Source organism: Ornithorhynchus anatinus, chromosome 2, assembly GCF_004115215.2.
Source record: "Ornithorhynchus anatinus isolate Pmale09 chromosome 2, mOrnAna1.pri.v4, whole genome shotgun sequence".
Lineage (NCBI taxonomy): Eukaryota > Metazoa > Chordata > Mammalia > Monotremata > Ornithorhynchidae > Ornithorhynchus > Ornithorhynchus anatinus.
The window spans coordinates 151,103,256-151,131,154 of NC_041729.1; the positions used below are offsets into that span (position 1 = coordinate 151,103,256).

General features: G+C 44.7%; 1 protein-coding gene and 1 non-coding gene across 5 annotated transcripts in view; one reads left to right on the forward strand and one right to left on the reverse strand.

The window, feature by feature from the left end:
* PRICKLE1 (prickle planar cell polarity protein 1) overlaps nucleotides 1–27,899 on the reverse strand; it is a 162,698-nt gene that overhangs the window by 33,560 nt on the left and 101,239 nt on the right. Inside the window, exon 1 of one of the 4 annotated variants that reach the window (XM_029057740.2) lies at nucleotides 1,666–1,991. The exons of 1 other annotated variant lie outside the window; for it this stretch is intronic. The gene's annotated coding sequence lies outside the window, so the exon portion shown is untranslated. Of the gene's footprint in view, nucleotides 1–142; nucleotides 309–1,408; nucleotides 1,544–1,665; nucleotides 1,992–27,899 lie in introns of those variants that run through there. 2 more of the 4 variants (XM_029057739.2, XM_029057741.2) reach the window with 2 other exon arrangements.
* LOC114809636 lies at nucleotides 5,781–5,918 on the forward strand. The gene has a single exon (XR_003757412.1). It is a non-coding gene; the product is annotated as a small nucleolar RNA SNORA7 (small nucleolar RNA).

Genomic DNA, 27,899 nt, shown 5'->3' on the forward strand with positions numbered 1-27,899 from the left:
CGAGTAGCTTGTATCTACCCCAGCACCGAAAACAGTGCTTAGCACATAGTGAGCGCTTAGGAAGCACCAATATCATTGTTACATAAGAGAAGGGAGGTGTCCCAGCCCCCCCCCCCCCCCCCCGTTTCTCTTGTAACGGCACCGTTCTCGGCTCCGCAGACGGTCACGGCTCAACGAGTGACGTTCATTGATCGACCGATCGATGGATCGATGGGCTGACTGCCCTTCACCGCTCCAACAGGGGGCCGCACGCCCCTACAGACGGGCAGACGGACTCTTCGTCCCCCGCAGACGGACTGACAGACAGACGGACACAGGCGGACGGACGGACGGACGGAGGGAGGGAGGGAGGGAGGGAAGGACAGAGGGAGGCCGCGTCCGTGGTCGGTGCGGGGCTCGGGCGGCGGCTGTTTGCGGTGGCAAGGGGGAAGGGTCCTCCCCGCACTGCCCCGTACGGACAGCCGGACAGACGGACGGACCCTCCTCCTGGAGTCTGGGGGAACCCCTGGGGCTGGGGGCGGGGGGCAGGAGCTGGGTCAGGGGTCAGGGCTGCTCCCGGACTTTGGCGCAGCGGGTCCGTCCGTCCGTGGCGTGGCCGGCTGTCCGTGCGGGGGAAGGGGCTCGTCCTCCCACAGTCCCCTAGGGAGGGCGGCTGCCGGGCCCCCGGGCCCCCCGGCCCTGTCCGAGGACTCCCCCACCCCCCCCACCCCACCCCACCCCGGCCCGCCACAACAGCACCGGCCAGGACCGGCCCGGCCAGGACCGGCCGGGGGTTGGGGGCGCCTCCCCGCTGCCCCCCGGCCCCCCCCGCATCGGGGACAGAGGCCGGCGGTCTGTCCGTCCGTCTGTCCGTCGGTGGGGGGGCGGGGGAGGGGGGCGGACGACCACCCTCCCTGGGGCGGCGGCAAAGCCGGGCGCCCGCCCGCCCTCCCGCCCACCCTCCGTCCGCCCGGCCTGTCCGGACCTCTCTCTGTCCGACCGTCCCTCCGTCCGTCCAGTCCCCTGTCCGTCCGGCCGGCGCTCTCTCCGTCCGTCTGTCCGGCCCTCTCTCTGTTCATCCCTCCCTCCGTCCGGCCCTCCGTCCGACCGTCCCTCCCTCCCTCCCTCCGTCCGGCCCGCCCTCCGTCCCGTCCCTCTCTCTGCCCGTCCGTCCCTCTGTCCAACCCTCTGTCCGTCCGTCCTTCCCTCTGTCCATCTGTCCCTCTCTCTGTCCGTCCGTCCCTCTGTCCATCCATCCATCCATCCATCCATCCATCCATCCATCCATCCGTCCCTCTGCCCATCGGTCCCCGTCGGTCCCTCTGTCCGCCCGTCCGTCCGCCGCGGGCCTGTGACCCCTGACCCCCCTCCTCCGCCCCAGGTGAGGCCGAGCGGGACGGGACGGGTCGGGGGTCTCTCTCCCCCTTACCTGCCGCGGTGCTTTCCCCCCGTCGGCATGGCTATCGGCCGGCAGCTCGGCCCGCAACTCCAACTGCCAAAGACCCGCAAAGGTCCGGGGAGACCGCCCCCGTTCCGTTCCGTTCCGTTCCGCTCCTCTCCGCTCCTCTCCGCTCCGCCCCGCTCCTCTCCGTCCGTCTGTCCGTCCTCCCGCCCCTGCGCGCCCGCTTCCTCCCACCGCCCCCCCACCGACCCACCGCTCCCACACTCACACGCACACTCCCGCACCTGGGAGAAGCTGCTGCGGGCCGCCCGACCTTCTTAAAATCCTCCCCAACGGGTCCATGACAATGTCAGCAAACGGCCCGATGAGACGCCTTCCATTTCGAAGGGCTCATTAGCATCGGAATTTTCCCTTCCCATTCATTCCCTAATGCAGGGAGAAGTCCACCGGCCTGCCTCCCGACGGCTATTTTATATTAGTCAGGAAAGTCAGAGAGAGAGAGAGAGAGAGCAAAAGCCAGGGGAAGGACTCTCTGCACAGAACCAAACGCGGTGACGGAAGGTAGAGGAAATGTAATTGCACGCTATTAAACCCCAGGCAAGAAGCCTCCTCCGTATTAAAGCTGCTAGAGATCACCGTCGCATCTTAACAGTCGGAAAAAGAGAAGCCTGGTGGATTTAAGATGTGCGGGGGATGACTTTAAAACAAATGAAGAGGCCCGACGTTAGTACGGAAGGTGCCGACGTATCGAACCGTGCGTTTTCCTGTTACTTCTAGCGGTAAAGACCCCAGGGTGGTATTAAAACTGCAGTCTATATGCTAGGCGCTTCGCCCAAGGAAAAAGAAAATGACAACAGGAGGAAATGATAGAAATAAAGAAATGATGTTTGAGCGCCATTTAAAATTGCCTTTTCAGTGTTTAAGAATCATGCCCAGTATCTTAACAATAATAATAATAATATTTGTATTTGTTAAGCGCTTACTATGTGCAGAGCACTGTTCTAAGCGCTGGGGTAGACAGGGGAATCAGGTTGTCCCACGTGGGGCTCACAGTCTTCATCCTCATTTTACAGATGAGGGAACTGAGGCCCAGAGAAGTGAAGTGACTTGCCCACAGTCACACAGCTGAGAAGTGGCAGAGCTGGGATTCGAACCCATGACCTCTGACTCCCAAGCCCGTGCTCTTTCCACTGAGCCACGCTGCTTCTCATGCATGAGGTTTATAAAACCCATCCTAATAATGACCGGAAGACGGTCATTTGGTGAGATAAATATCGATACACAGGCATATAGATAAGATATATAAGTGTATCTGGAGAGATATATCGATATACCTACATATATAAATAGAGAGAGAGAGCGAGAGTCCCTGTCTTAGGGCACTTGTTGAGAGCTGGGAGCTATATACATGTTTTACAATAATAATAATGACGGTATTTGTTAAGGGTTTACTACGTGCAAAACACGGTTCTAAGTGCTGGGGGGATACAATAATAACAATAATGGCATTTGTTAAGCGCTTACTCTGTGCAAAGCACTGTTCTAAGCCCTGGGAGGGATACAAGGTGATCAGCTTGTCCCACGTGGGGCTCAGTCTTAATCCCCATTTTACAGATGAGATAACTGAGGCACACAGAGTGAAGTGATTTGCCCAAAGTCACACAGCTGACAAGCACAGAGCCGGGATTAGAACCCATGACCTCTGACTCCCAAGCCCGGGCTCTTTTCACTGAGCCACGCTGCTACAATGAAGTCTTTTGTAGTGTAGTCTCTAAAAATACCACAAACAAGTTACCGTAAATAGCCTGGCCAAGTAAATAACCAGACAAAACTCTTTTTCCTCTAGCTAGTGGCAACCAATTCCCACTGACAAACCGGCTCTTCTAGAGTGGCAAAAAATGAAAAAGGTTTGTGGCTGGGTCAAGGTGGCCTTGGAAAAGTCCTGGTCAATACAACACGATGTGTAATTCGGACAAGCTTGGCCAGTGGCCGGTGTTGATTCCATCTGTTAAAGCCAAGAAAAAGAGACACCCGATTTGGCTCTGAAGACCACCAGCTTCCTCCCTGGATCTGTGAATTTAACCGTGAACACCTAGGTCAAATTTCCTTTTCCTCTTTCTACCTCTTTTTTCGCTTCTCCTGGGAAGTCATTACCAGTGATAATTTATTACTCCTCTATCTCTAGGTCAGAGATGTAATTAACTCTTGCTTTAAATGAAACCACGGAGCTCTTCTCCTCACGGAGCTCTTCTGCTCCGTGCTGCCTCCCGTTCAACAAGTTCTGCAAACATATCTCTAGGCCTTGGCCCAGTCCTGGTGCTACTAGCGTGTTGGAAAGTGTCTAAACAGGAACTGGGCATTATACCGGGCTGATCCCTTTTCTGAAGAGCTTTTATATGCAAAGCTACACATTAGCCAAGCCACACAGAATAGTCCCAACCGCAAACCATTGAAAAACTTATCAGTATTCAATGTCAGCTATTGTAAGTGTTTTTCCTTTAATGCAGTTACTTGTAAATACTGTTTGTTACATTTTCAACATCATTGTCAGTTTTATAGCCCATTGTATGTGTGTTTTGGTGATGAAGCAGTTTGCAGACAGCTAGTTTCCTACTAGAATTAAATCTGAATGAAACAGACTTTATCCACAGGGTGCTAAGAGAAGTCGGTCTTGGCTGAAAGGCATTGTTATTGTCAAGGGTGAGCACAATCAGCAGAGGAAAGGCCAGAGTCACCAGTGAGCCTCAGCAGGGCCTGGGTTTTTGTTTCAGCCAGGTGGAAGATCGGCTGGAGGTTGCATATGGAGGACAGCTGAGGGATAAAGCCAACTGGATAGGTCCTTTATCGCTCAGACCCTCTTGCTGATCTTCTCCCACTCTCTGAGCTGTAGCTCTACAGTGGGACAAAATCAACAGTTTCTCCTAGCTGAGGAAGGCCCTCACAATTTAGGGTGAGAAAAGAAGGAAGCAAATTTGTCAAGGGTCAGGAAAAGTAAGGTCCGGGTAAGTCCTGATTCACTTGCTCAAAGGAGCATAGGGTTTGACCTATTTAGTCTGGTAAGAATCAACGTACTTTAAAGAGCCAGCATGAATGGCATTCCCAGCTTTCTTATTCTGTAAAATGGCAACACGAAGTAACTACAGAGTGTGACTGCTATAAACTGCACCTTGAATGCAGATGCTACCTAAGAGTTGTTTGTTACCGAATCCTTTGTGGGCCAAGAGGATGCTATCATAATAAAGATTTTAATGAAAAAAAATCAGGAATTGGATCTCATTTTTATAGGGTCGACATCTGCAGGTCTCAACATCTAATCCGTTCAAATTTAACCATGTTTTTTATTTGCATATTTCCGTATTGAAGGCGAAGGTTTACAATATATTTATTTACCCACAGAAATGCCTGTCATTGCCTTGGCAACCGCATCATTAAGAACTAATTTTTGCCGTAAACCGAAATATTGAGGACTTAGCTCCTGCAGTTTCTAGTCCATCATTAGGCTTTTTCAAACCGGCATTCATATTAGTCATGTTTGCCATGTTTCATTGCATTCGAAAACTTATGAAGATTATTCAAAATACTTAGCTACTTATTGTCAATTTGAACAATTTGGTTACGTTCTCGGGAATGAATAGTCTCCCCCTGGTGGGTAATTGAATATTTGCAAAATCTACTTCCCATTACTCTAAAAGCATTCATTAGAGAATCAATCCATGGTATTTGAGCACTTATGTGTGCAAGGTGCTGTAGTAATAATAATAATAATGATGGTATTTGTTAATATCTTACTATGTTCCAGGCGCTGTACTAAGCCCTGGGATGGATACGAACGAATCGAGTTGGACTACTAAGCGCTGGGGTGGCTATAAGCAAATCGAATTGGACACAGTTCTCTGTCCCAAGCGGGGCTCACAGTGTCAATCACCATTTGATAGATGAGGGAACTGAGGCACAGAGAAGTGAAGTGACTTGTCTGAAATCACACAGCAGACAAGTGGCAGAGCCGGGATTAGACAAAGCGCTTGGGAGAGTATAATGCAATGGAATAGGTAGATGTGTTCTCTGCCCACAGCAAGCTTACAGTCTAGAGGTGGTTCTCCCTCCCATCAGGTGCAGTTCATGTAGCATTTCAAAATGGGTTGCAATTTCCCCAGGACCATAATTATAGCTTTCCCTGCCATCAAATGTTTACACATATAATAGCCATCCTTTGGGTTTCAGATATCATAAACCCACACTTCCCAACTGTTTTTGTTCCAACACAACCTGGACAAACTCCCCCACCCCCCAAACTTTTCCAAACATGTGGGAAGTAGAGGTAAGAAGTCTGTAGGAGAGATGTTCCAATAGTATTTATTGAGCACTTGGGCTTTCAAAAGCACTGCACTAAACACTTGGGCCCCTCTCGGGATCCCATCTGGAGAGTTTCCAGTACTCTACCAGTCTTAACTATGGGAAGGAGAGTCAAGCAGAGACCTACCCATTCCATTCCTGGCTTGGCCAGTGGCTAGCGAGTGGAAGGCAATCTGCTACAAGTCAAAACTCACCTGCGCAGGGCAGCAGCGGCCTGGGAGACAGTCGAGGGTGGAGACTCAAGTCGACTGTGCGGAAGGAGGCAGTGGTCAACCACTTCTGTATTTCTTACCAAGAAAACTCTATGACTACACCTACCAGAAGAACAGCAGTCAGAGGTGGGGCGGTCTGGGAAAGACGCGTCCATGGAGTTGCTACAGGTCGGAGATGACTCAACGGCATAAGACACGACAAGCACTAGGGAGAACGAACTATTTAGTAGTCTGACTCTGCCTTCAAGGAGTTTATGATCTAATGGAGTTTCCAGTCTTACTCAGGAGTGTGCTTGGATATTCACCGATAGCAGGGCTTATGAGCCCTTGCAGTGTATGCTGCAGTATGCTACATGCAAGGAAGAATACAAGGACATTGATACACTGATTCAGTCACGGTTACTGGCTCCCGAAAGACTTAAAAATCAAAACCAGAGAGGGCAGATTCAGAAACAACAGGGCAGATTCAGAAACAACAGGAAAAATAACCAGTTGTCACTGCAATCAATCAATCCAAGCTTAGTTCAGTGCTCCGCACATAGTAAGTGCTCAAAAATACCAGACTGACTTGCAAATCACTGTAGTCAATCAGTCCCCAGCTATTTAGTGAGCCTCCACTGAGTGCAAAGCACTATACTAAATGCTTGGGGGAGTATAACAGAACCAAGACACCCACTTTCTGGCCTCAAAAAGCTCACAAACCAAAGGAGAGTCAGAGAGTCAATAATCAATTTACAATAGTGGGAGCAGGAGGAAGGAAAAAATACAGCTAGGTCAGGCTGAAAGAGCTGAGCCATTGAACACCATTCCCCAACACCACCCATTGTCCCCATCACCACTACAACTTCCACAAGGACCCTGGTGTCCAGATTAGTCAGGGATCTCAGGGTCGCAGGGCACCAGCCTTCTGCCAGCCCTTTGCTCCTGTATATGTACTACCAATCAAATTAAACACGGCAATGCCCAGGATGGCTCAGGCCACATCTAAGATGTTAAGTCACAGAAGTCTGTTCTGGGGCATTAGAACAAATGATTTAAAATTACACACTGAATGACCAAATTCCTACACTTCAGCAATAATAATAATAATAATAATAATGTTGATATTTGTTAAGCGCTTACTATGTGCCGAGCACTGTTCTAAGCACTGGGGTAGATACAGGGTAATTAGGTTGTCCCACGTGAGGCTCACAGTCTTCATCCCCATTTTACAGATGAGGTAATTGAGGCGCAGAGAAGTGAAGTGACTTGCCCACAGTCACACAGCTGACAGGTGGCAAAGCCAAGATTCGAACCCATGACCTCTGACTACCAAGCCCGTGCTCTTTCCACTGAGTCACGCTGCTTCTCTACATGTCACTGACCCAAGAACAAGCTCTAGATTGGCACTGGTCCTCTGCTCCTATCGATAGGAAGTGCAGGGGATAGGACTCTCGTCGGACTGCCCAGAGGAACAGAGAAGGGTCTATACTGAGAGGAGAAGTTCATTGGTAGTCCACCCTGAAGAAACTGAACTAAGAATTAACCTCCTTTCCATCTAGAGAAGCAGCATGGCCTAGTAGACCGAGCATAGGCCCAGGAGTCAGAAGGACTTGGGTTCTAACCCCAGCTCCGCCACTTGTTTGCTGTGTAACCTTGGAAAAGTCACTTCACTTCTCTTCAGTTGCCTCATTGGTAAAATGAGGATTAAGACTGTGAACCCCGCATAGGACATGGACTGTGTCCAATCTTAGAGCTTGAAAATACCCAGCATTTAGAACAGGGGCTGCCACACAGTAAGTGCTTAACAGATACCATCATCATTATTATCACAATACAATACAGGTACAGTACAATACAATAGAGTTGGTAGACACGATCTCTGCCCTCAAGAGTTTACAATCTAGTGGAGGTGAGAGACAGAAAATAATTTACTAATAGGGGGAAGAAGAGTTTCAAATAGTGGAGCATGTAAAATGATATGTACAAAAGTGCAAGATGATATGAGCAGTACTGCAAATGATATGTGCAAAAGTGCAGTGGGAACAGGAAGAACAAAAGGGCTGAGATGATAGTAAGGAAGAAGAAAAAAATCAGTCGGGGAAAGCCATTTAGAAAAACTCCTTACCATCAGCTTGAAGGCACTCCGTTGGCTTTCTCCCTCCTACCTAACTAACCTTGCTGATGTCCTACTACTACTTAACCCTCACACTGCTCCTCTAACATTAATCTCCTCACTGTACCTCAATCTCATCTATTCTACCACCGACCTCTTGCCCACATTCTCCCTCAGGCCTGGAACCCCCTCCTCTTTCTTCAAAACCTTCCTCAAAGCACATCTCCAAGAGGCCTTCCCATACTAAGCTCTTTAGGTGGCCTTCCCATACTAAGCTCTTTAGGTCTGCTATCCACCCTCCTTTCTGCAGTTGACCGTGCACTTAGTTTGGAACCCTGATGCATTGTGATACTCAAACAACCTCAAATACTTTAGTAAATAGTACTGTTCCCTAATATTTCCCTTTCCAAAAATCTACTTTAATGTCTGTGTCCCCCCTGTAGCGGAAAGAGCACGGGCTTGAGAGTCAGAGGTTGTGGGTTCTAATCCCAGCTGCACCGCTTGTCAGCTGTGTGACTTTGGGCAAGTCCCTTAATTTATCTGTGCCTCAGTTACCTCATCTGTAAAACGGGGATTAAGACTGTGAGCCCCACGTGGGACAACCTGATTACCTTGTATCTACCCCAGCGCTTAGAACAGTGCTTGGCCCATAGTAAGCGTTTAACAAATACCATCAACATCACCCTGTAGACTGTAAGCATCTTGTGGGCAAGGATCGTGTCTACTAACTCTGCCGTACTGTTCTTTCCTAAGTGCTTAGCACAGTGCTCTGCACAAAGTACTCAATCAATACCACACTGAATGATTGGAATAGGTAGGATTTCTTTAGGGTTTTGAAGAGTGAAGTAGAGATAGGAGAGGAAAGAGGTTGGAAGCAGGAATACCAGTGAGGAGGCCGATTCAGTAGTCAAGCTGAGGTATAGTGAACACCCTGGGCCAGGGTGAATGGAAGCCATTCAGATAATAATAATAATAATGGTGGTATTTGTTAAGCGCTTACTATGTGCAAAGCACTGTTCTAAGCGCTGGGGGATACAGGGTGATCAGATTGTCCCACGTGGGGCTCACAGTTTTAATCCCCATTTTACAGATGAGGTATTTGAGGCACAGAGAAGTTAAGTGACTTGCCCAAAGTCACACAGCTAGCAAGCGGCAGAGCTGGGATGCCTAGGAATGGGTAGATTTGGGAAATGTTAGAGAGGAAAAATAGAATTAAGAAACTGAGTCGTTAGAAAAGTTGAAAGAGAGTGAGGAACCTAGGAATCCAGGGAGGGTAGGGGAAATAGGATAGGAAAGTTTGGTGGAGGCAAAGATTTAGGAGGGAATTAGTCAATCAATAAAGAGAATCACTACACTAAGCACTTGGGAGGGTTCAGTAGAGTTGGTAGACAACGATCCCTTTCTTCAAAAACTTTATGATGTAACAGGGGAAATGAACATTAAGATCAATTACGGGGAGAGGAATCAACCAAGTATCTAGATAATAATGTTGATGATGGCATTTGTTAGGCACTTAATATGTGCCAAGCACTGTTCTAAGGGGGGGGGGGCGTGGATACAAGGTTATCAGGTTGTCCCATGTGAGGCTCACAGTCTTAATCCTCATTTGACAGCTGAGGTAACTGAGGTGCAGAGAGGTTAAATGACTTGTCCAAAGTCACACAGCTGATAAGTGTTGGAGCAGGGATTAGAACCTACAACCTGACTCCCAAGCCCATGCTCTTTCCACTAAGACATGCTGCTTATAGGTGAGGGGGAAGATGAGGAGTTTGTGTTTCAACATATAGAGTTGGAGTTGATGGGGAGACAACCATGTGGAGGATGGATGGGGTCTAAGCCACTGGTAGAGGCAATGGATTTTGAGAAGAGACAAGAGTTGTCTTGAAACACAGTTGGGAAAGATGAGAGTGAGTGTAGGGTGTGGAAGGCATTTGGAGAGGTGCAGGGGAGGCTAAGTGGTTTAAATTTTGTCAAGAATTGCCAAGGTCATCAAGTGGCAAAGAAAGGTGGGTGGAGGAGATCCTGGGGATATCAGAGAAAAAAGCCAGCAGTCCCAGAATAATTGGTGAGAGCACTGTGGCTGAGAGTTGTAGTTCTGTTGGGCAAAATAAAGGGAACAAAGTACTCAATCAATACCACTGACTGATTGGAACAGATAGGATTTCTTTAGGGTTTCGAAGAGTGAAGTAGAGATAGGAGAGGAAAGAGGCTGGAAGCAGGAATATCAGTGAGGAGGTTGATTCAGTAGTCAGGCTGAGGAATAGTAAGCACCCTGGGTCAGGGTGAATGACAGCCATTCAGATGGCTAGAAATGGGCAGATTTGAGAAATGTTGGAGATGAAAAATAGTATTAAGAAACTGACTGCAAGTAGCCATAGTCAGTCTAGAATTCCTCCAATAATGCTCGACCTCACAAGCACAGGAGGGGAAGAAAAACACTATGGAAGTGATCCAGGGCTGGAGTCGTGGTACAAGGTCAAAAGATGGACTAAGTAGTGAAGGAGTTGAGTACAGAGGAGAAGGAGGTGATAAGGGCATGCATTTGTGCATCAAGGGAGGATGGGATGTGTTGGCTTGGGAAGCACTCATTCATTCATTCAATCAAATTTATTGAGTGCTTACTGTGTGCAGAGCACTGTACTAAGAGCTTGGAAAATACACTATAGCCATAGAGACAGTCCCCGCCCATAATGGGTTTAGAGTCTAGACGGGGGGAGACAGACATCAAAACACATAAAAACAAATGAATAGGCATCAATATAAGTAAATATATATTATACAAAATATACATGTATGTGATATATATATAGTGCTGGGGGGACGGGGACAAAGCAAAGGGAGCCAGTCAAGGTGATGTGGAAGGGAAGGGGAGCTGAGGAAAAGGGGTTTTGTCTGGAAAGGCCTCTTGGAGGAGGTGCACCTTCAGTAAGGCTATGAAGGGGGGCGAAGTAATTTTCTGATGGATTTTAGGAGGGAGAGCATTCCAGGTCAGAGGTAGGATGTGGGCCAGGGGTCGGCGGGAAGTCAGGAGAGATAGAGGCACCATGAGAAGGTTATCACCAGAGGAGTGGAACATATGGACTAGGCTGTAGAAGGAGAGAAGGGAGGTGAGGTAAGAAGGGACAAGGTGTAGGAGAGCTCTGAAGTCAACTGTGAGGAGTTTTTGTTTGATATGGAGGTTGATAGGCAACCACTGGAGATTTTTGAGGAGGTGAGTGACATGCCCTGAATGTTTCTGTAGAAAGATAATCCGGGCAGCAGAGTGAAGTATGGACTGGATTGTCTCTATCTGATGCCGAATTATACACTCCAAGCGCTTGGTTCAGTATTCTGCACATAGTAAGTGCTCAATAAACACTACTGAATGAATGAAGTGGGGAGAGGCAGGAGGCTGGGAGGTCAGAAGGGAGGCTAGATGCAGTAATCCAGTCGGGATAGGATGAGTGATTGTAGTAACGTGGTAGCGGTTTGGATGGAAAGGAAAGGGCGGATCTTGGAGATGTTGTGAAGGTGAGACCGGCAGGATTGGGTGACGGATGGGATACGTGGGGTGAATGAGAGCTTGGCGTGGCCTAATGAAAACAGCACAGACTTGGGAGTCAGAAAGACTTGCCACTTCTCTGCTGGGTGACCTTGGGCAAGTCACTTAACTCCTTGTGCCTCAGTTTCCTCACCTATAAAATGGGGATTCAACATCTGTTCTTTCCCCTACTTAGGCCGTAAGCGCTATGTGGACCAGGGACACAAGTAGGCTCTCAATCACCTTGCCCCTTCCTACCTCTCCTCCCTTCTCTCTTTCTACCGCCCACCCCGCACGCTCCGCTCCTCTGCCGCCCACCTCCTCGCCGTCCCTCGGTCTCGCCTATCCCGCCGTCGACCCCTGGGTCACGTCCTCCCGCGGTCCTGGAACGCCCTCCCTCCTCACCTCCGCCAAACTGATTCTCTTTCCCTCTTCAAAACCTTACTTAAAAATCACCTCCTCCAAGAGGCCTTCCCAGACTGAGCTCCTCTTCCCCCTCTACTCCCTCTGCCATCCCCCCTTTACCTCTCCGCAGCTAAAGCCTCATTTTCCCCTTTTCCCTCTGCTCCTCCACCTCTCCCTTCCCATCCCCACAGCACTGTACCCGTCCGCTCAACTGTATATATTTTCGTTACCCTATTTATTTTGTTAATGAATTGTACATCGCCTTGATTCTATTTAGTTGCCATTGTTTTTATGAGATGTTCTTTCCCTTGACGCTGTTTAGTGCCATTGTTCTTGTCTGTCCGTCTCCCCCGATTAGACTGTAAGCCCGTCAAACGGCAGGGACTGTCTCTATCTGTTGCCGACTTGTTCATCCCAAGCGCTTAGTACAGTGCTCTGCACATAGTAAGCGCTCAATAAATACTATTGAATGAACAAGTGGGCTTCTGTGGTTTCCAGTCCCTGATCCTGAGGGGCCGTAGCTTCCAGTCAGGTGGAAGATAATAATAATGTTGGTATTTGTTAAGCGCTTACTTTGTGCAGAGCACTGTTCTAAGCGCTGGGGGAGATACAGGGTCATCAGGTTGTCCCACGTGAGGCTCACAGTTAAACCCCATTTTACAGATGAGGTAACTGAGGCACAGAGAAGTTAAGTGACTTGCCCATAGTCACACAGCTGACAAGTGGCAGAGCTGGGATTCGAACTCACGACCTCTGACTCCCAAGCCCAGGCTCTTTCCACTAAGCCACGTTTCTTCTCCAGGAAGCAGGAAGATGCTGCCTGCTTGAGAGGAGGTAACCTGATTGACTGTTCCTCACCCGGTGCTATATTGGCCTGTGACAACTAAGATATTTTATGATGATTGAGGTGGCAGATGGATTTATTTTGATAATCAGCATTCATTCGCTCATTCATTCAATCATATTTATTGAGCGCTTACTGTGTGTACAGCAATGTACTAAGTGCTTGGGAGAGTATGATACAACAATAAACAGACACATTCCCTGCCCACAATGAGTAACTTGGCCAACAATCAGTGTAGTTCAGATCTGATTTTCATTCACTCATCTGACTCCTGTGTTTTAGACAGTTCGGCAATCTGAGTTAATCCACTTAAAGAGAAAAACGAAACTGCCACCGGCTTTCTGCTACCACATACCAAACTGTTCAAGTTTTATGTGTTAATGTGTGAAATTTGTTTTCAAATTCCTTGGAAATTCCCACCTAAGGACTTCAAGACTACACTTGAGACCCCTCAAGCAAGTGGAGAGCTGTAAGGCTTCTAAAGAATACTTTAGCCAAAGAAAGTCTTGGAAGATAGAACCGAGATCTCGAGATAACTATCTAATGGGATTGGGTGAAACAGCAATAGATAGGGTTCTTTTCCACTCTTAATACATTTGCCTCTCCTGAAGCGGGTTTGAATGAATCCAATCACCCTCCTGTTCTCTCCACACCTGCCTCCCCTCCAAGGTTAGGCAAAGGAAAACTTTCATCAGAAGAGGAAAGTATTTTTGATTTCGGGGGAGAGAAAGGTTTAGGTTCCAGGAGGCATTGTATTTATTGGGGCTAAATTTTATCCCTTTCATGATATTCATCTCTCTGAACAGATTAATGTCTGGGTTAGACCTTCACTCCCATCTTACCTTGCTAAAAGGCCATCATAAGGAGAGGCAGACAAACGATTTCTTGTTTGACTGTAATCTATGGTGGGGAATTAACCAAATCCTATTGAAAAAAGGGGATTAAAAAGAGAAAAGGAGTTTAAAAAGACAAATAGCCAAGGAGAAGGTTGAGTCCAAAATCCAACTGCAGGGTTAAGGATCATTCACAAAGACTCCTCCTACTACAGTATTTAATACTTATTTAAAAGTCAAGGTTTTTCTAACCACTTTACCTCAGGTATTCTGGTTGGTTTAGTTTTTATGTTTTCTACTAATAGAGATAGTTCGGTCTGCAGAAGTGAAAGATTTATTATAGCATTGGTATGGAAGCTTTTAACACCCTAGCACTGTATACTGTATGCTAACCAGCTCACTCTAGGACAGACCAGAGCACTGCAAAGGGAATTATTTAAAACATCTCGAAGAATCCCACCTAAAAGAAAAAAGGTCAACAATGCTTACCATAAACTTCCTTTATCTTATCTAAGATCCTTAGTTCCTTTTTGCAATTGTGAGAATCCAAACAACTCGACAGTGGAATGGAGACTGGTTTACAAGCTTTAATTAGATTGTGGTAGTGCATGATTTGTAATTCAAATGGATCTATTGGTCTTTGATCATGAACACAGTAATAGATAAGTAGCTGTCGGTTTACCCAAGTTGCTTTTGACATCTCCCTTCTCTCTGGAAACTTTAGTAATCTTTTTTGCACTGCGATTGGAATCTTTTCAGGGGGTCTCTTTACCTTCCTTTTAATTAGGCAACAAAAGACTTCCAGTCAACTACTTTTTGATCTAAACTTTCCTTTTTGCTATTTAAAAACAGAGATCTTCAAATTTGCGGTTCAATCCTCCCCCACCCCCGCCCAGAAAACTATTGCTAGCGCACACTACAGATTAAAGTCTGATATGCCATACAGGTAGTTTCTGTGAAATTATTTTGGGAAAAGGGTGAGGCATTGGGAATGGAAACATTTTACATTTGGCCTTTGGTGCTCTGCTCAATTCAACCTTCATTTTTAAGGCTGCAACCTAGAGGATAGAGCACTGGTCTGGGAGTCGGAAAAACCCATGTTCTAATTCCAGCTCCCCTACTTGTGTGCTGTCTGACCTGGGCAAGTCACTTAACTTCTCTGTGTCTCGATTACCTCATCAGTAAAATGGGAATTAAGTCTGGAAGCCCTATGTGGGACAGGGACTCTTGATTTGCTTGCATTCATCCCAGCACTTAGTACACTAATAATAATAATAATAATTATTATTATGGTATTTGTTAAACGCTTACTATGTGCCAAGCACTGTTCTAAGCGCTGGGGTGGATATAAGGTAATCAGGTTGTCCCACGTGGGGCTCACAGTCTTAGTCAGAAAAGCAGAGTGGCTCAGTGGAAAGAGTGTGGGCTTAGGAGTCACAGGTCATGGGTTCTAATTCCGGCTCCACCGCAGGTCAGCTGGGTCACTTTGGGCAAGTCACTTCACTTCTCGGTGCCTCAGTTTACCTCATCTGTAAAATGGGGATTAAGACTGTGAGCCTCATGTGGGACAACCTGATTACCCTGTATCTATCCCAGTGCTTAGAACAGTGCTTGGCACATAGTAAGCGCTTAATAAATACCAACATTATTATTATTCCCCATTTTACAGATGAGATAACTGAGGCACAGAGATGTTAAGTGGCTTGCCCAACATCACACAGTAGACAAGTGGCAGAGCCGGGATTAGAACCCATGTCCTCTGACTCCCAAGCCCGTGTTCTTTCCACTAAGCCACGCTACCTGGCACATAATAAGCATTTAATAAATGCCACAATGAAATGTGTGCTAACTTGTGAAAAGCATGGTAGATCTTCATCACAAATTATTAAAGTTCTATTATAATCTTGTTTGCATGGTGGAATAATGGAGAAAATTATCCCACTCCTTACCACTGGTTTACTCTGTTATATTCCTCCAAGCACTTAGTACAGTGCTTGGCACATAGTAAGCACTCAATAAATATCGAGTGGTGGATTGAGTGATTATCACTTTGGGCAGGAAGAATTGCTCTGTTACTCTCACTGTCTCTTCCATAAGCCTTTCCCCTCTTCGGCCCTTTGCTGCTGCCTGGATTAATCTTTCTGGAACATTCTCTCCAGAAACCTCCAATGACTGCCCACTTAACTCAGCATGAAAGAAAAACATGTTACCAATGACTTCAACGTTGCCCCCCCACCCTCGGCTTTCTGCATTTTCTACTTCAATCAATCATACTTACTGAGCGCTTTTACTATGTCTCCCTCTGCCCCCCAAAGCCTTACTGAAGGCATATCTCCTCTAAGAGGCCTTTCCAGACTAAACCTCTCCTTTCTTCCTCTCCCACTCCCTTCTGCGTTGCCTGACTTGTTCCTTTGGTTCTTCCCCCTTCCCACCTCCATGACACGTAAACGTCTGTAATTAATCGGTATTGATGTTTGTCGCCCTCTCTCTAGACTGTAAACTTGTGGGCAGGGAATATGCCAAATTGTACTTTCCAAGCACTTAGTACAGTGCTCTGCACACAGGAAGCGCTCGGTAAATACGATTGAATGAATGCATATTGATGTATTATACTCTTCCAAGTGCTTAAAACAGTGCTCTGCACACAGGAAGCGCTCGATAAATACGACTGAATGAATGAATGAATCCAACCTAACAGAATTAGACCCGTCCCCTGCCCACAAGGAGCTTTTAGGCTATGTACTCCCTTCACCCTCTACTCTCCAATTTCCATTCCCTGCTCCTCCCAAGCTCATCTTTCAACCGATCTCCACTGGCCTTCCTCTCCCTTGACTCACCCTCCCCTCCCTTGTTCAAGTTGTTCAGCCTCCCTTCATTCCCCCCTCCCCAACTTCTCCCCTTCTGCAATCACATACCTACACACATACCTACATTGCAAACCTCCCAGTCTTCAAAGCCCTCCTAAAATCCCATCTTCTATAGCCAGCCTTCCTCAGTTAATCACCAACATCCACTAGGTCACTAACGTGAGTCACCAGAGCTGGCTCTTCCCCAATCTTTTTGCTGCACCCTTCTCTGCTGGACAAGCTGGAAGCATTTTATAGTAATAAAAATAATAGTAATAATAGTAATAATGAAAATTAAGGTACTAAGCACTGGGGTGGATACAAGCAAATCGGGTTGGACACAATCCCTGTCCCATGTGGGGCTCACAGTCTCGATCCCCATTATCCAGATGAGGTAACTGAGGCACAGAGAAGTTAAGTGACTTGACCAAGGCCACACAGCAGACAAGTCATCGTCATAGCATCGTTATGAGAAGCAGCGTGGCTCAGTGGAAAGAGCATGGGCTTTGGAGTCAGGGCTCATGAGTTCGAATCCCAGCTCTGCCACTTGGCTGTGTGACTGTGGGCAAGTCACTTAACTTCTCTGTGCCTCAGTTCCCTCATCTGTAAAATGGGGATTAAGACTGTGAGCCCCACGTGGGACAACCTGATTCCCCTATGTCTACCCCAGCGCTTAGAACAGTGCTCGGCACACAGTAAGCGCTTAACAAATACCAACATTATAGCAAAGTCATCGTCATAGCAACAAGAAATACGGAGATCCAAGTACTCATAAAAAAGCCAGGAAGAACCACACCATCCCTGTCTCAGGGGCCATCAAAGAGAAGCACTGTGGCCTAATGGATAGAGCCCGGGCCTGGGCATCAGAAGGATCTGGCTTCGAATCCCAGCTCCGCCACGTGTCTGCTGTATGACCTTGGGCCAGTCAATTCACTTCTTTGGGCCTCAGTTATCTCGTCTAGAAAATGGGAATTAGGAGTGTGAGCCCCTTGTAGGAGCAGGGACTGTGTCTAACCCGATTTGCTCATATCTCCCCCAGCGCTTAGAACAGTGCTGGGCCAAGAGGAAGCACTTAACAAATACCATCATTATTATCATCATTATTATTATCATCATTATTATGACACCTTGTGCACTTGGTTGGGGATTAATGAAATGACCATGTTTTTCATGGTAATAATAATAATTATTATTATGGTATTTGTTAAACACTTACTCTGTGCCAAGCACTGCTCTAAGGGCTGGGGTAGATTGGACACAGTCCCTGTCCCACTTGGGGCTCAGTCTTAATCCACATTTTACAGATGAGGTAATTGAAGCACAGAGAAGTTAAGTGGCTTGCCCAAGGCCACACAGCAGACAAGTGGCGGAGGCGGGGTAAGAACCCATGTCCTCTGAAGCCCAAGACCAGGCTCTTTCCATTAAGCCACCCTGCTTCCAAGTGCCTAACATTGTGCTCTATACACTTTAGGTGCTCAGTAAGAACCAAGGAATAATAATTGTGGCGTTTAAGTGCTTATTATGTGCCAGGCAGCACTTTTCTAAGCGCTGGGGTAGATAAAAGAAAATAGGGTTGGACAGTCCCTGTCCCACATAGGGCTCACAGTCTTAATCCCCATTTGACAGATGAGGGAACAAAGAAGTTAAGTGGCTTGCCCAAGATTATACAGCAGACAAGAGGCAGAACTAGGATTAGAACCCAGGTCCTTCTGACTTCCAAGCCCTTGCTTTATAATTACATGGCTCCTATTTCTTCGGCTTTAAGTGCTTCCACGACTTTGTTCAGAGTCCATTAGAAAATGGAGAGATGAACATAAGGATACTATTAATAAGAAATGGAGTTAAAGCCTAATGACTAAATGAATGAATACAAAGAACAATTAGCACAAAAGACAGAAGTTTCTCCCTTAATATAATGAATAACAAGAGATTCTGTAGTAGTGATTAAGAAATTCCCCCAAATATGTACAGAATTAAGTCAGTTCCATCCAATTCCATCCATTGTTGCTGAATTGTACTTTCCAAGTGCTTAGTACAGTGCTCCGCACACAGTAAGTGTTCTATAATACTATTGAATGAATGAATGAATCAATTAATCAATCAATCAGTGGCATTTATTGAGTGTTTACTGTGTGCAGACTACCGTACTAAATGATGAATGCTTGGGAGACTACCATAGAACAGAATTGGTAGATTTGATCCTTGTTCTTAAAGAGCTTTTATTCTAGTACGGGAGGCAGACATTAAAATAAATTACATATGGAGGAAACAGAAGAGAATAATTAAAAGCACAGAAGTGCTGGGGGCCTAGGGTGGGGTAAGTGTCAAAGTGCTTAAAGGGGAGAGTTTCAGTGCAGAGTGCAGCAGAAGGGCGGGAGAATAGGGTGGGGAGACGATAGGTTAGGAAAAGTTTCCTCAAAGAGATATTTATAAGAATCAGAACCATAGTCTGTTGCAAATAAGGCAATCAGAAGTAAAACGACTACAGAGTAGTGCTGCAATTCAACCACAATCAGTCTAAGAACTAAGAAAGTTTCTTTCAAGGAATCTGAGAAGGTTTTGAAGTACAGTTATGACACTGCGCTTGCCCTAGTCCTTTCATAAAGCAAGCTGAAGGAAGTACATTAAATAGTGGCAAAGTAGAAAAGCTTTTGGGACACAGTGAATTAGATTTGGAAGGACAATCAGTTCTTCCAGAACATTTGTTTTCAATTGAGAGTATTTACTGAGTGCCTACTTAGTGTGGAACACTGTCCTAAGTGCTTGAGAGAGAACAATAGAGTTAGTAAACCCAAACCCTGACCTCGGGGAGTTTATAATTTAACTGGAGACAGACATTAAAATAAATCACAAGTAGAGAGGCAAGAGAGCTTAAAGATATATAGGTAAGTATTGTGGGACTTGATTACTTTCCTATATGCCAGGCTCTGTATTAAGTCCTGGAGAAGCAGCACAGCTTAGTGGATAAAACATGGGCTGGGAGTCAGAAGGTCATGGGTTCTAATCCCTGCTCTGGCACTTGTCTGCTATGTGTGACCTTGGGCAAGCCACTTCACTTCTCTGTGCTTCAATTACCTCTTCTGTAAAAAGGGAATTTGAGAATGGGATCCCTATGTGGGACAGGGACTGCATCTAACCCGATTTGCTTGTACCCATCCCAGTGCTTAGTACAGTGCCCGGCACATAGTAAGCACTTAACAAATACCAGATACAAGTTTCTACTACTACTTCTACTTCTAGTTGTAGCATTATTGTATTGCCCCTTGCCAAGCGCCTAGTATCTCCCACTCCCTCTGTGCCACCCTAACTTTCTCCCTTTATTCATCCCAGCTCCACAGCACTATGTACAGATCTGTAATTTATTTATTTATATTAATTGTCTCTTTCCCTCTCTAGATGGTAAGCTCACTTTGGGCTGGAAATGTGTTTACTACTATATTGTACCCTCCCAAGTGCATACTACAGTGCTCCTGAACACTGTAACTACGATAGAATGAATAAATAGTCTGGACCTCTGTTCTGACTGATTGTCTAGGTGGTCCCCATTGAGAGGAGGTAAGTACATTCATTCATTCAATCATGTTTATTGAGCACTTACTATGTGCAGAGCACTGTATTAAGCACTTGGAAAGTACAATTCAGAAAGAAATAAGAGACAATCCCTGTCCACAACAGGTTCACAGTCTAGAAACGGGGAGACAGACATCAAAACTGGTAAACAGGCATCTTTAGCATCAATATAAATAAACAGAATTATAGATATATACACACCATTAATAAAATAAATATAATTATAAATATGTACATATCTACACACAAGTGCTGTGGGGCGGGGAGGGGGTAGAGCAGAGGGAGCAAGTGGGGGCGATGGGGAGGGGAGGGGGAACAGAGTAATGCAGTCACTAGAGGTGAGATCATTAATATTTCTATGGGAAGCACCTTGACTCACTCCCTTTGCACTTCCCCTTTCTCCCCACCCCCAGCTCTTGTATATATCTATAATTCTATTTATTTATATTGATGCCTGTTTACTTGTTTTGATGTCTGTCTCTTAGATAAGCAGCGTGGCTAAGTGAAAAGAGCATGGACTTGGGAATCAGAGGTCATGGGTTCTAATCCCCGCTCTGCTGCTTGTCAGCTGTGTGACTTTGGGCAAGTCACTTAACTTTTCTGTGCCTCAGTTACCTCATCTGTAAAATGGGGATTAAGACTGTGAGCCCCACGTGAGACAACCTGATCACCTTGTATCCGCCCCCAGCGCTTAGAACAGAGCTTTGCACATAGTAAGTGCTTAACAAATACCAACATTATTATTATTATTTCTCCCCACCCGCCAGACTGTAAACTCATTGTGGGCAGGGATTGTCTCTTTTTATTGTTGTATTGTACTTTCCAAGCGCTTAGTACAGTGCTCTGCACACAGTAAGCTCTCAATAAATATGACTGAATGAATGAATGAGTGCTCTAGTGGAAAGAGCATGGGCCTGGGAATCTGGACCTGTGATCTAATTCTCATGTGGAACCAAGGGCAAGTCACTTGACTTTTCTGTGCCTCAGCATCCTCACCTGCAAAAATAGGGGAAAGATATGATATCTGTTTTCCTTTTCCCTTGGACTGAGAGCTCCTTGTGGAACAGAGATCACATCGGATCCGTTTACATTAAATCTACCTCAGTGATTGGCACATAATAAGGGCTTAATAATCACTATTTTTATTATTATTATTAGAATATTTTAGATGAAGTCTTTCTACTCTACAGAAATACCTCAATTGTCTGAAAGCTAGATGGTTAAAAGACATTAGGAATTAAATTTCTATAATAATAATAATAATTCTGGAATTTAAGTGCTTAGTATCTGCTTACTTAGTATGTTACACTAAGGACTAGACAGTCAGGTCTGTCACAGTTCCTGTCTCCCACAGGGATCACAATCTAAGTAGGAGGGAGAAGAGGTATTTATTCCCTCTTTTACATATGAGGAAACTGAGGCACAAAGAAATGAAAATGACCTGTTCAAGGTTATAATGCAGGAAAGTGGTTGAGCTGAAATTAGAATCCAGGTCTTCTGACTCCTAAGCCCATGCTCTTTTCCCTAAGCCAAACTGCTTCCATCCTGATTGGTGACAATTTGGGAGGGCTGAAAAGCAGCTGGTAAACTGTGAGGGCTCTGGATTAGACTGTAAGCCCGTCAAACGGCAGGGACTGTCTCTATCTGTTGCTGACTTGTTCATCCCAAGCGCTTAGTACAGTGCTCTGCACATAGTAAGCGCTCAATAAATACTATTGAATGAATGAATGGAGAATCAGTTATTTTATCTGAACAATTCCCTCCCTCTCCACACCCAACTTTTTTTTTTAAAATGGTATTTTTAAAGTGCTTACTCTGTGTCAGGCACTGTACTAAGCGCTGGGGTAGATACAAGATGATCAGGTTAGATACAGTTCATGTTCCAGTGATGATGATGAATTCTTGAGACAAATATCCTAGTCTTTAGTTTTTGTGTAATTAAGAATCATATTTACCACTTACCTCCCTATTAAAATATTTAATTTTTATTTATATTGGCTACTAAGTGGTCATGTTTTTGTCTGTCTCTCTCCCCCGATTAGACTGTAACCCCGTCAATGGGAAGGGATTGTCTCTATCTGTTGCCGAATTATACATTCCAAGCGCTTAGTACAGTGCTCTGCACATAGTAAGCACTCAATAGATACTACTGAATGAATGAATGAACATGGGACTCACAGTCTGAATCCCCATTTTACAGGTGAGGTAAATGAGGCATAGAGAAATAAAGTGATTTGCCCATGGTCACACAGCAGACAAGTGTCAGAGTCAGGACTAGAACCCAGGTCCTCTGACTCCCAGGCCCTGGCTCTTTCCACTAGGCCATGTTGTTTCTAGAAAGAGCTGTACATCTACAATTTCTCTTGGGCAGGAACTAGGTGAGGCGTCAGGGCAGCGGTGCGTCTTCCTGACGGGATTCTTCGGTTTCAAAAATTAATAAGGGACTTATGCCAAGGGGAGTTGGGAGAGAGAGAAGATAGAGAAGCAGTGTGGCACAGTGGAAAGAGCATGGGCTTTGGAGTCAGGGCTCATGAGTTCGAATCCCAGCTCTGCCACTTGTCAGCTGTGTGACTGTGGGCAAGTCACTTAACTTCTCTGTGCCTCAGTTCCCTCATCTGTAAAATGGGGATTAAGACTGTGAGCCCCACGTGGGACAACCTGATTCCCCTGTGTTTACCCCAGCGCTTAGAACAGTGCTCTGCACATAGTAAGCGCTTAACAAATACCAACATTATTATGGAAGAGGAAAGGGGAACTGTTCCCCAAACTGCAGTGCAGCAGTTTGTGGTATTTTTTTTAAGCACTTACTATGTGCCAGCACTGTACTAAGTGCTGCGGTGTATAACCTCATACCTAAACAAATCAGGTAGGACACGGTCCCTGACCGCATGGTTCTCAGAGTCTTAATCTCCATTTTACAGACGAGATAACTGAGGCACAGAGAAGTTAAGTGACTTGCCCAAGGTCACCAAGCAGACAAGTAGCAGAACCAGGATTAGAACCCAGGTCCTTCTGACTTCCAGGCTCGTGTTTTATCCACTACACCACACTGCCCAAGTGTGGCGCAACTCTATTGAATATTCATAAGAAACGCACCCACAGCACGCACCCTAATATACATGTATTAAAACATTAAAAAGTATTTTTACATTTTCTTTCTCTTGCTATCATTTTAAATACCTCATACATTATCTACAGAAGTAAATTACTTCACTTTACTAGTGTTTCTATTTTAAAGTTCTAATCTCTAGGATTTCCATTACTGATGAACTTCAAAATAGCATAGCACTCGCATCCTTTGATATTTAAATGAATTGAGCAACCAGCTAGTTATATTATGATATCGAACAAAGGCGGTTCTTAGAATGGCTAATTAGTTTTACAGTTGTTTGTCCCGTAAACCATTCTACTAATATCATCTGACAAGATATCCTGAAGGCAAACAGACCCCGAAGTAATGCAGATATTAATAAACTTGTCAGACAAAACCCTGCTGGACTACCCACAGGGTCATAATACATTATCTTCTACTAAATTTCTTCAGTACAGCTGGTTAAAAATGCAACCAGATTAATAAACTGTTTGGCAGTGGGGTTAAAGAACTCAACCAAAATATATCCCACAAACAATTACTACTTCAGGCCACTGCAGATACAAAGAACAGTCAGATGAATGTGAAATCCCACTCTACTTATCATCCACCCTTGAGTAAAATGTTTTGTTGTTCATTAGGAAGTACACTGTTTTCACCAAGTCAAGCTAATTTCCACCTCGATGAAAGCAGGCTACATTTTTGTTATTTACATGACAGACCAAGCCAGGCTCTCACTACCGAAACCTTGTCTGCTGCTGAATTTTCCCATGTTTCTCTCCCTACATATTACACCTTGTTCAGGGAAAAGCAGGGGATCTTTTTCCAAAAGCATGTGCTGTCATCCATCTTCTGCTTGTAAAATAAAAGGCAAATCAATGAAGGGTGGAAGACTTTGTGCAGAATTTTCCTGAAACAGATCTTGTTACCTTTTTTTTTTTCTAAATCTAGACTTTTAAAAGCTTTAGTTGCTGAAAATGAGAAGAGAGTCAATCTCTTCAAATGCAAGACCACTCCAAAGATAAATGAGAATGACAAATTCTTATGTACGTGCTGCTTATGACATCTACTGTTTTTGTGTTTCCCAGAATACAGTGCTTACCCCAGTATGTAAAAGTGAGATTTGCAAATATATGTTCTTTAATGCATAACAGCTTTAAAGGTCTTTCTTTGGCTTACCTTTTTCTAAAGGCTACAAAAGTGCTTAGTAGAAACTGTCCCTACCCACTGCTACAGTTACTTTGAGTTGCTAGGCAAGCAAAATTGACACTCGCAAAAAGTTTTGACGTTTTAGAACTATACAATAGCATCAATGTTCTTTTCACTTTATAAAGCAGGGGATAAAGTACCCTCTTCATCCTTAGCCCATCTCACTGGTATTTACTGGAACATAAAAATAGTTTCTTATTTTCCATCTTAGCCATGCAGATTCTGAGAAAGATTGAATCAACTGGCCAATCGATAAATCAATCAGGGGTATTTATTGAGCACTTACTGTATACGGAGCACTGTACCAAGCATCCTGCCCACCAGAAGTTTATAGACCAGCTTACAGACTACAGAATGATCCCACATTGAAAGCCTAGAAGATCTGCAAAAATAGACTGAATTACATTTTGTCTAGGTCACTGAAGAACTCAGTTTATATTTCTTTCTTAGTATAATGCGAGAAGAATTCTTTTAAGTCCAACACATTATTAATAAGAACAAAAATCTCAATCTGAAATGATTCCTATTATTAGCTCTTGAACTTCTGAAAATGGGGTGTTTAGAAAGATTTCCTTATGTAGAAACTTGGTTTCTTAGAAGCAACCTTGAAGCTTATACCTCAAGAATAGGTATATTGAGAATCCTCCAGATGTACTGTATTTTTTTATTCCATAGAAGAAAAGGTGGTAGAAGTCCTAGAGGTGAGTTGGAATTTGATAGAAATCTGACCTAATATAGGAAAAAAGTGTGGAAAAGGATTCTGGAGTGGCAAAGGTGGGGGGGGGGGGCAGGGAAAGAGAGGAGAGAGATATACCGGTTCATTCTGGTTAGAAAGTTTTTGGACATTCAGCACTAGGTAGCAGCAACTGCGGGATGGCACCTTCTAACTCTTTCATACTCTCCCACGTGCTTAGTTGAATGCTCCAAACACAGTAGGCATTTAACAAGGGTCATCGATTGATTTTGCAGCAAAACTGCACTTCTTATTGGCCAATACCTGTACGCTGCTGAATTCTAGGCCTCACTCTGTGTCAAAACAATATTGCCTGACCTTGGTTTAGTATCCCCATACTTCAGTTCTCCATTTGTGAAACTGGGTTAAGAATATTCACCCAAACTTACAGAGATGTTTGGGAAAGTGAAACAATACTTCTCATGAAACATCTGGGCCTCGGGAAGGAAGCTCTATACAATCCAAAACATTATTACACCCATGTTTTTTACAAAAATTATTATTTTAGGGGAGAAGCAGAGGGAGACAGAAAAGAAAGGCAGGAGAAAAGAAAAGTACTTTCTACTACTGTGGGGTAGTTTGCTCTGGGAAAGGAAGGATTGCAAAAATAAAAGCATTTTTTTCTAGTTTGAAATGGCTATATATTTCTGGCTCATAAGCATCTAGAGGCTAGAATACGTGTCTATGTTACTTTCTTGGGCAGGAATAAGAACACGAACAACACATGGAACTTTAATATTATTTCATGATGTTGAAATCAATTTGTTTCAAGCCTCTCCTCAATTTCTGCTCCCTTGCCCTTCCTTCCACCCCTAACCACTACTGCTTCATATCTCGGTTTTCCTCACCTCTTCCCTGTGCTGGAAAGTTTCCTTTAGGGAGTGTTCCCATAATCTCCTAATGCAAAACAGGCTGACAGGAACTTGAAGAGTGGTGGATATTACAAGTCACATGTTCATCTGACATTATGGAAAAGAAGAGCGTGAAAAATTGAACAGCAAACTGAAACTCAACCAAAGAGCTCAGTTCTGCTATCACTCAAGATTTTAAAGCTTGCCATTTTTGTGCTTACACCAATGAGCCCCCACCTCAAAATTCATTTTCACCAATATTTAAATTGGTTAAATGTAATGGTTAGATTTAAATACTTAAATTATATCCTTGCACTTGGATTTGCACCCCTTATTCACCCCTCCATCAGTTCCACACTATTTATGTACATCTGTAATTTTAAAATTTATATTAATGTCCATCTCCCCGTGTAGCCTGCAAGCTTGTTGTGGGCAGAGAACGTGTCTACCAATTCTGTTATACCATTCTCACCCAAGGACTTAGTACAATGTTCTAGTAAGCAGTCAATAAATATGACTGGTGGATTGTTTGATTTAAATAGTATTATCTTCACCCAAAATGTGGTGGATTTAGATATAACACTAGTAATTATGTACCTCCCAAATAATTTTGAGTTTCTTCTGATTTCTGAATGTGCATCTGGGTGAGAGGTTCCAGGGCAAAATAATCACAAATTTTTATGACTTAATTCAGCTGTTAAGGGCTTAAAAGCTGTTTGACATTCTTCACACCTGCTACTTATCTTGTAAACTCAGGGTTTAGTTACTCCCACCTGAATGAGCATTCCTGAACTGCCTTCATACCCACCATTTAAAGGAGCAGACAGATGCTTTTGTGGAATAACACTAGAAGAGGAATGGATTTAACTCCAAATACAGTGATTTTTCAATACCTGCTTAAACTAATCCATTGTTTCAGCAGAAGTAAATCTTACTAGAAGCAACACTATCATTAGGTGGAAAAAGGAATCCGAGTGTACTTTGTGGCTTTACAGAATACTTTATGGTGTCATTTAAAAAAAAACAAAAATAAGATGCCATATTAAAGTTAGGTAATGTCACATGCCATTTCCAAATGAAAACCAAAGCAACAAATGAGTATTAGAAGCCAACCTTCTCTCTGGACTTGTGAAGCTGGTGAAATTTCCTGAATTGTTGACTGGGGTAAATCACTTAGTGTGGTTTGTCTGGAGGATGGGACTGAGGAGGGGAGTTAAGGAAGGAATTCCTGGCTAATGCCAAAGTCCTGCTTTTAACTCACTTCTGCTGTCTCTTCCTCTCCATTGTAATGCACTCTTAAACTAGAGAAGCAATGTGGTCTACCGGAGAGGACACAAGCCTGGGAGTCAGGAAACCTGGATTCTAGTCCTGGCTCCATCACTTGCCTGTTGGGTGATTAGTCAATCAACTGTATTTATTGAGCTCTTACTGGGTGCAGAACAATGTACTGAGTGCTTGGGAGAGTCCATTATAACAGAGTTGACAAACATGTTCCTTAATCTTGGCCAAGTCACATGATTACTCTGTGACTAAATTTCCTCATCTGTAAAATGGAGATTAAATACCTGTTTGTACTTTCCCCCCCTTTGGCTGTGAACCCCATGTGGGACAGGGACAGATTGTGCAATCAGATCAAATTGTACTGTATCTAGCTCAGTGCTTAGAGTATTGTTTGGCATAGAGAAAGTGCTTGAGTACAACAGTCATTATTTTCCCCTACCCTTTCTTTTCCCTCCCTTCTTCTTTTCCTCTCTCCTCTTTTGTCCTTTCCCTCTCTTTTATTTATTTCCCCACAACCCCCTTAGTTTAAGATGACCAAGCATTTGATGACTTTACAATCAATCTCCTTTAGATGTGCTCTCCTCATGTGGCATAGGACTGGTGAGACAGGACTGAAACTACAGTTCTCCACTCACAGAAAAATCCATCAGCTTCAGATGGAGCCAGGAAAAGAAC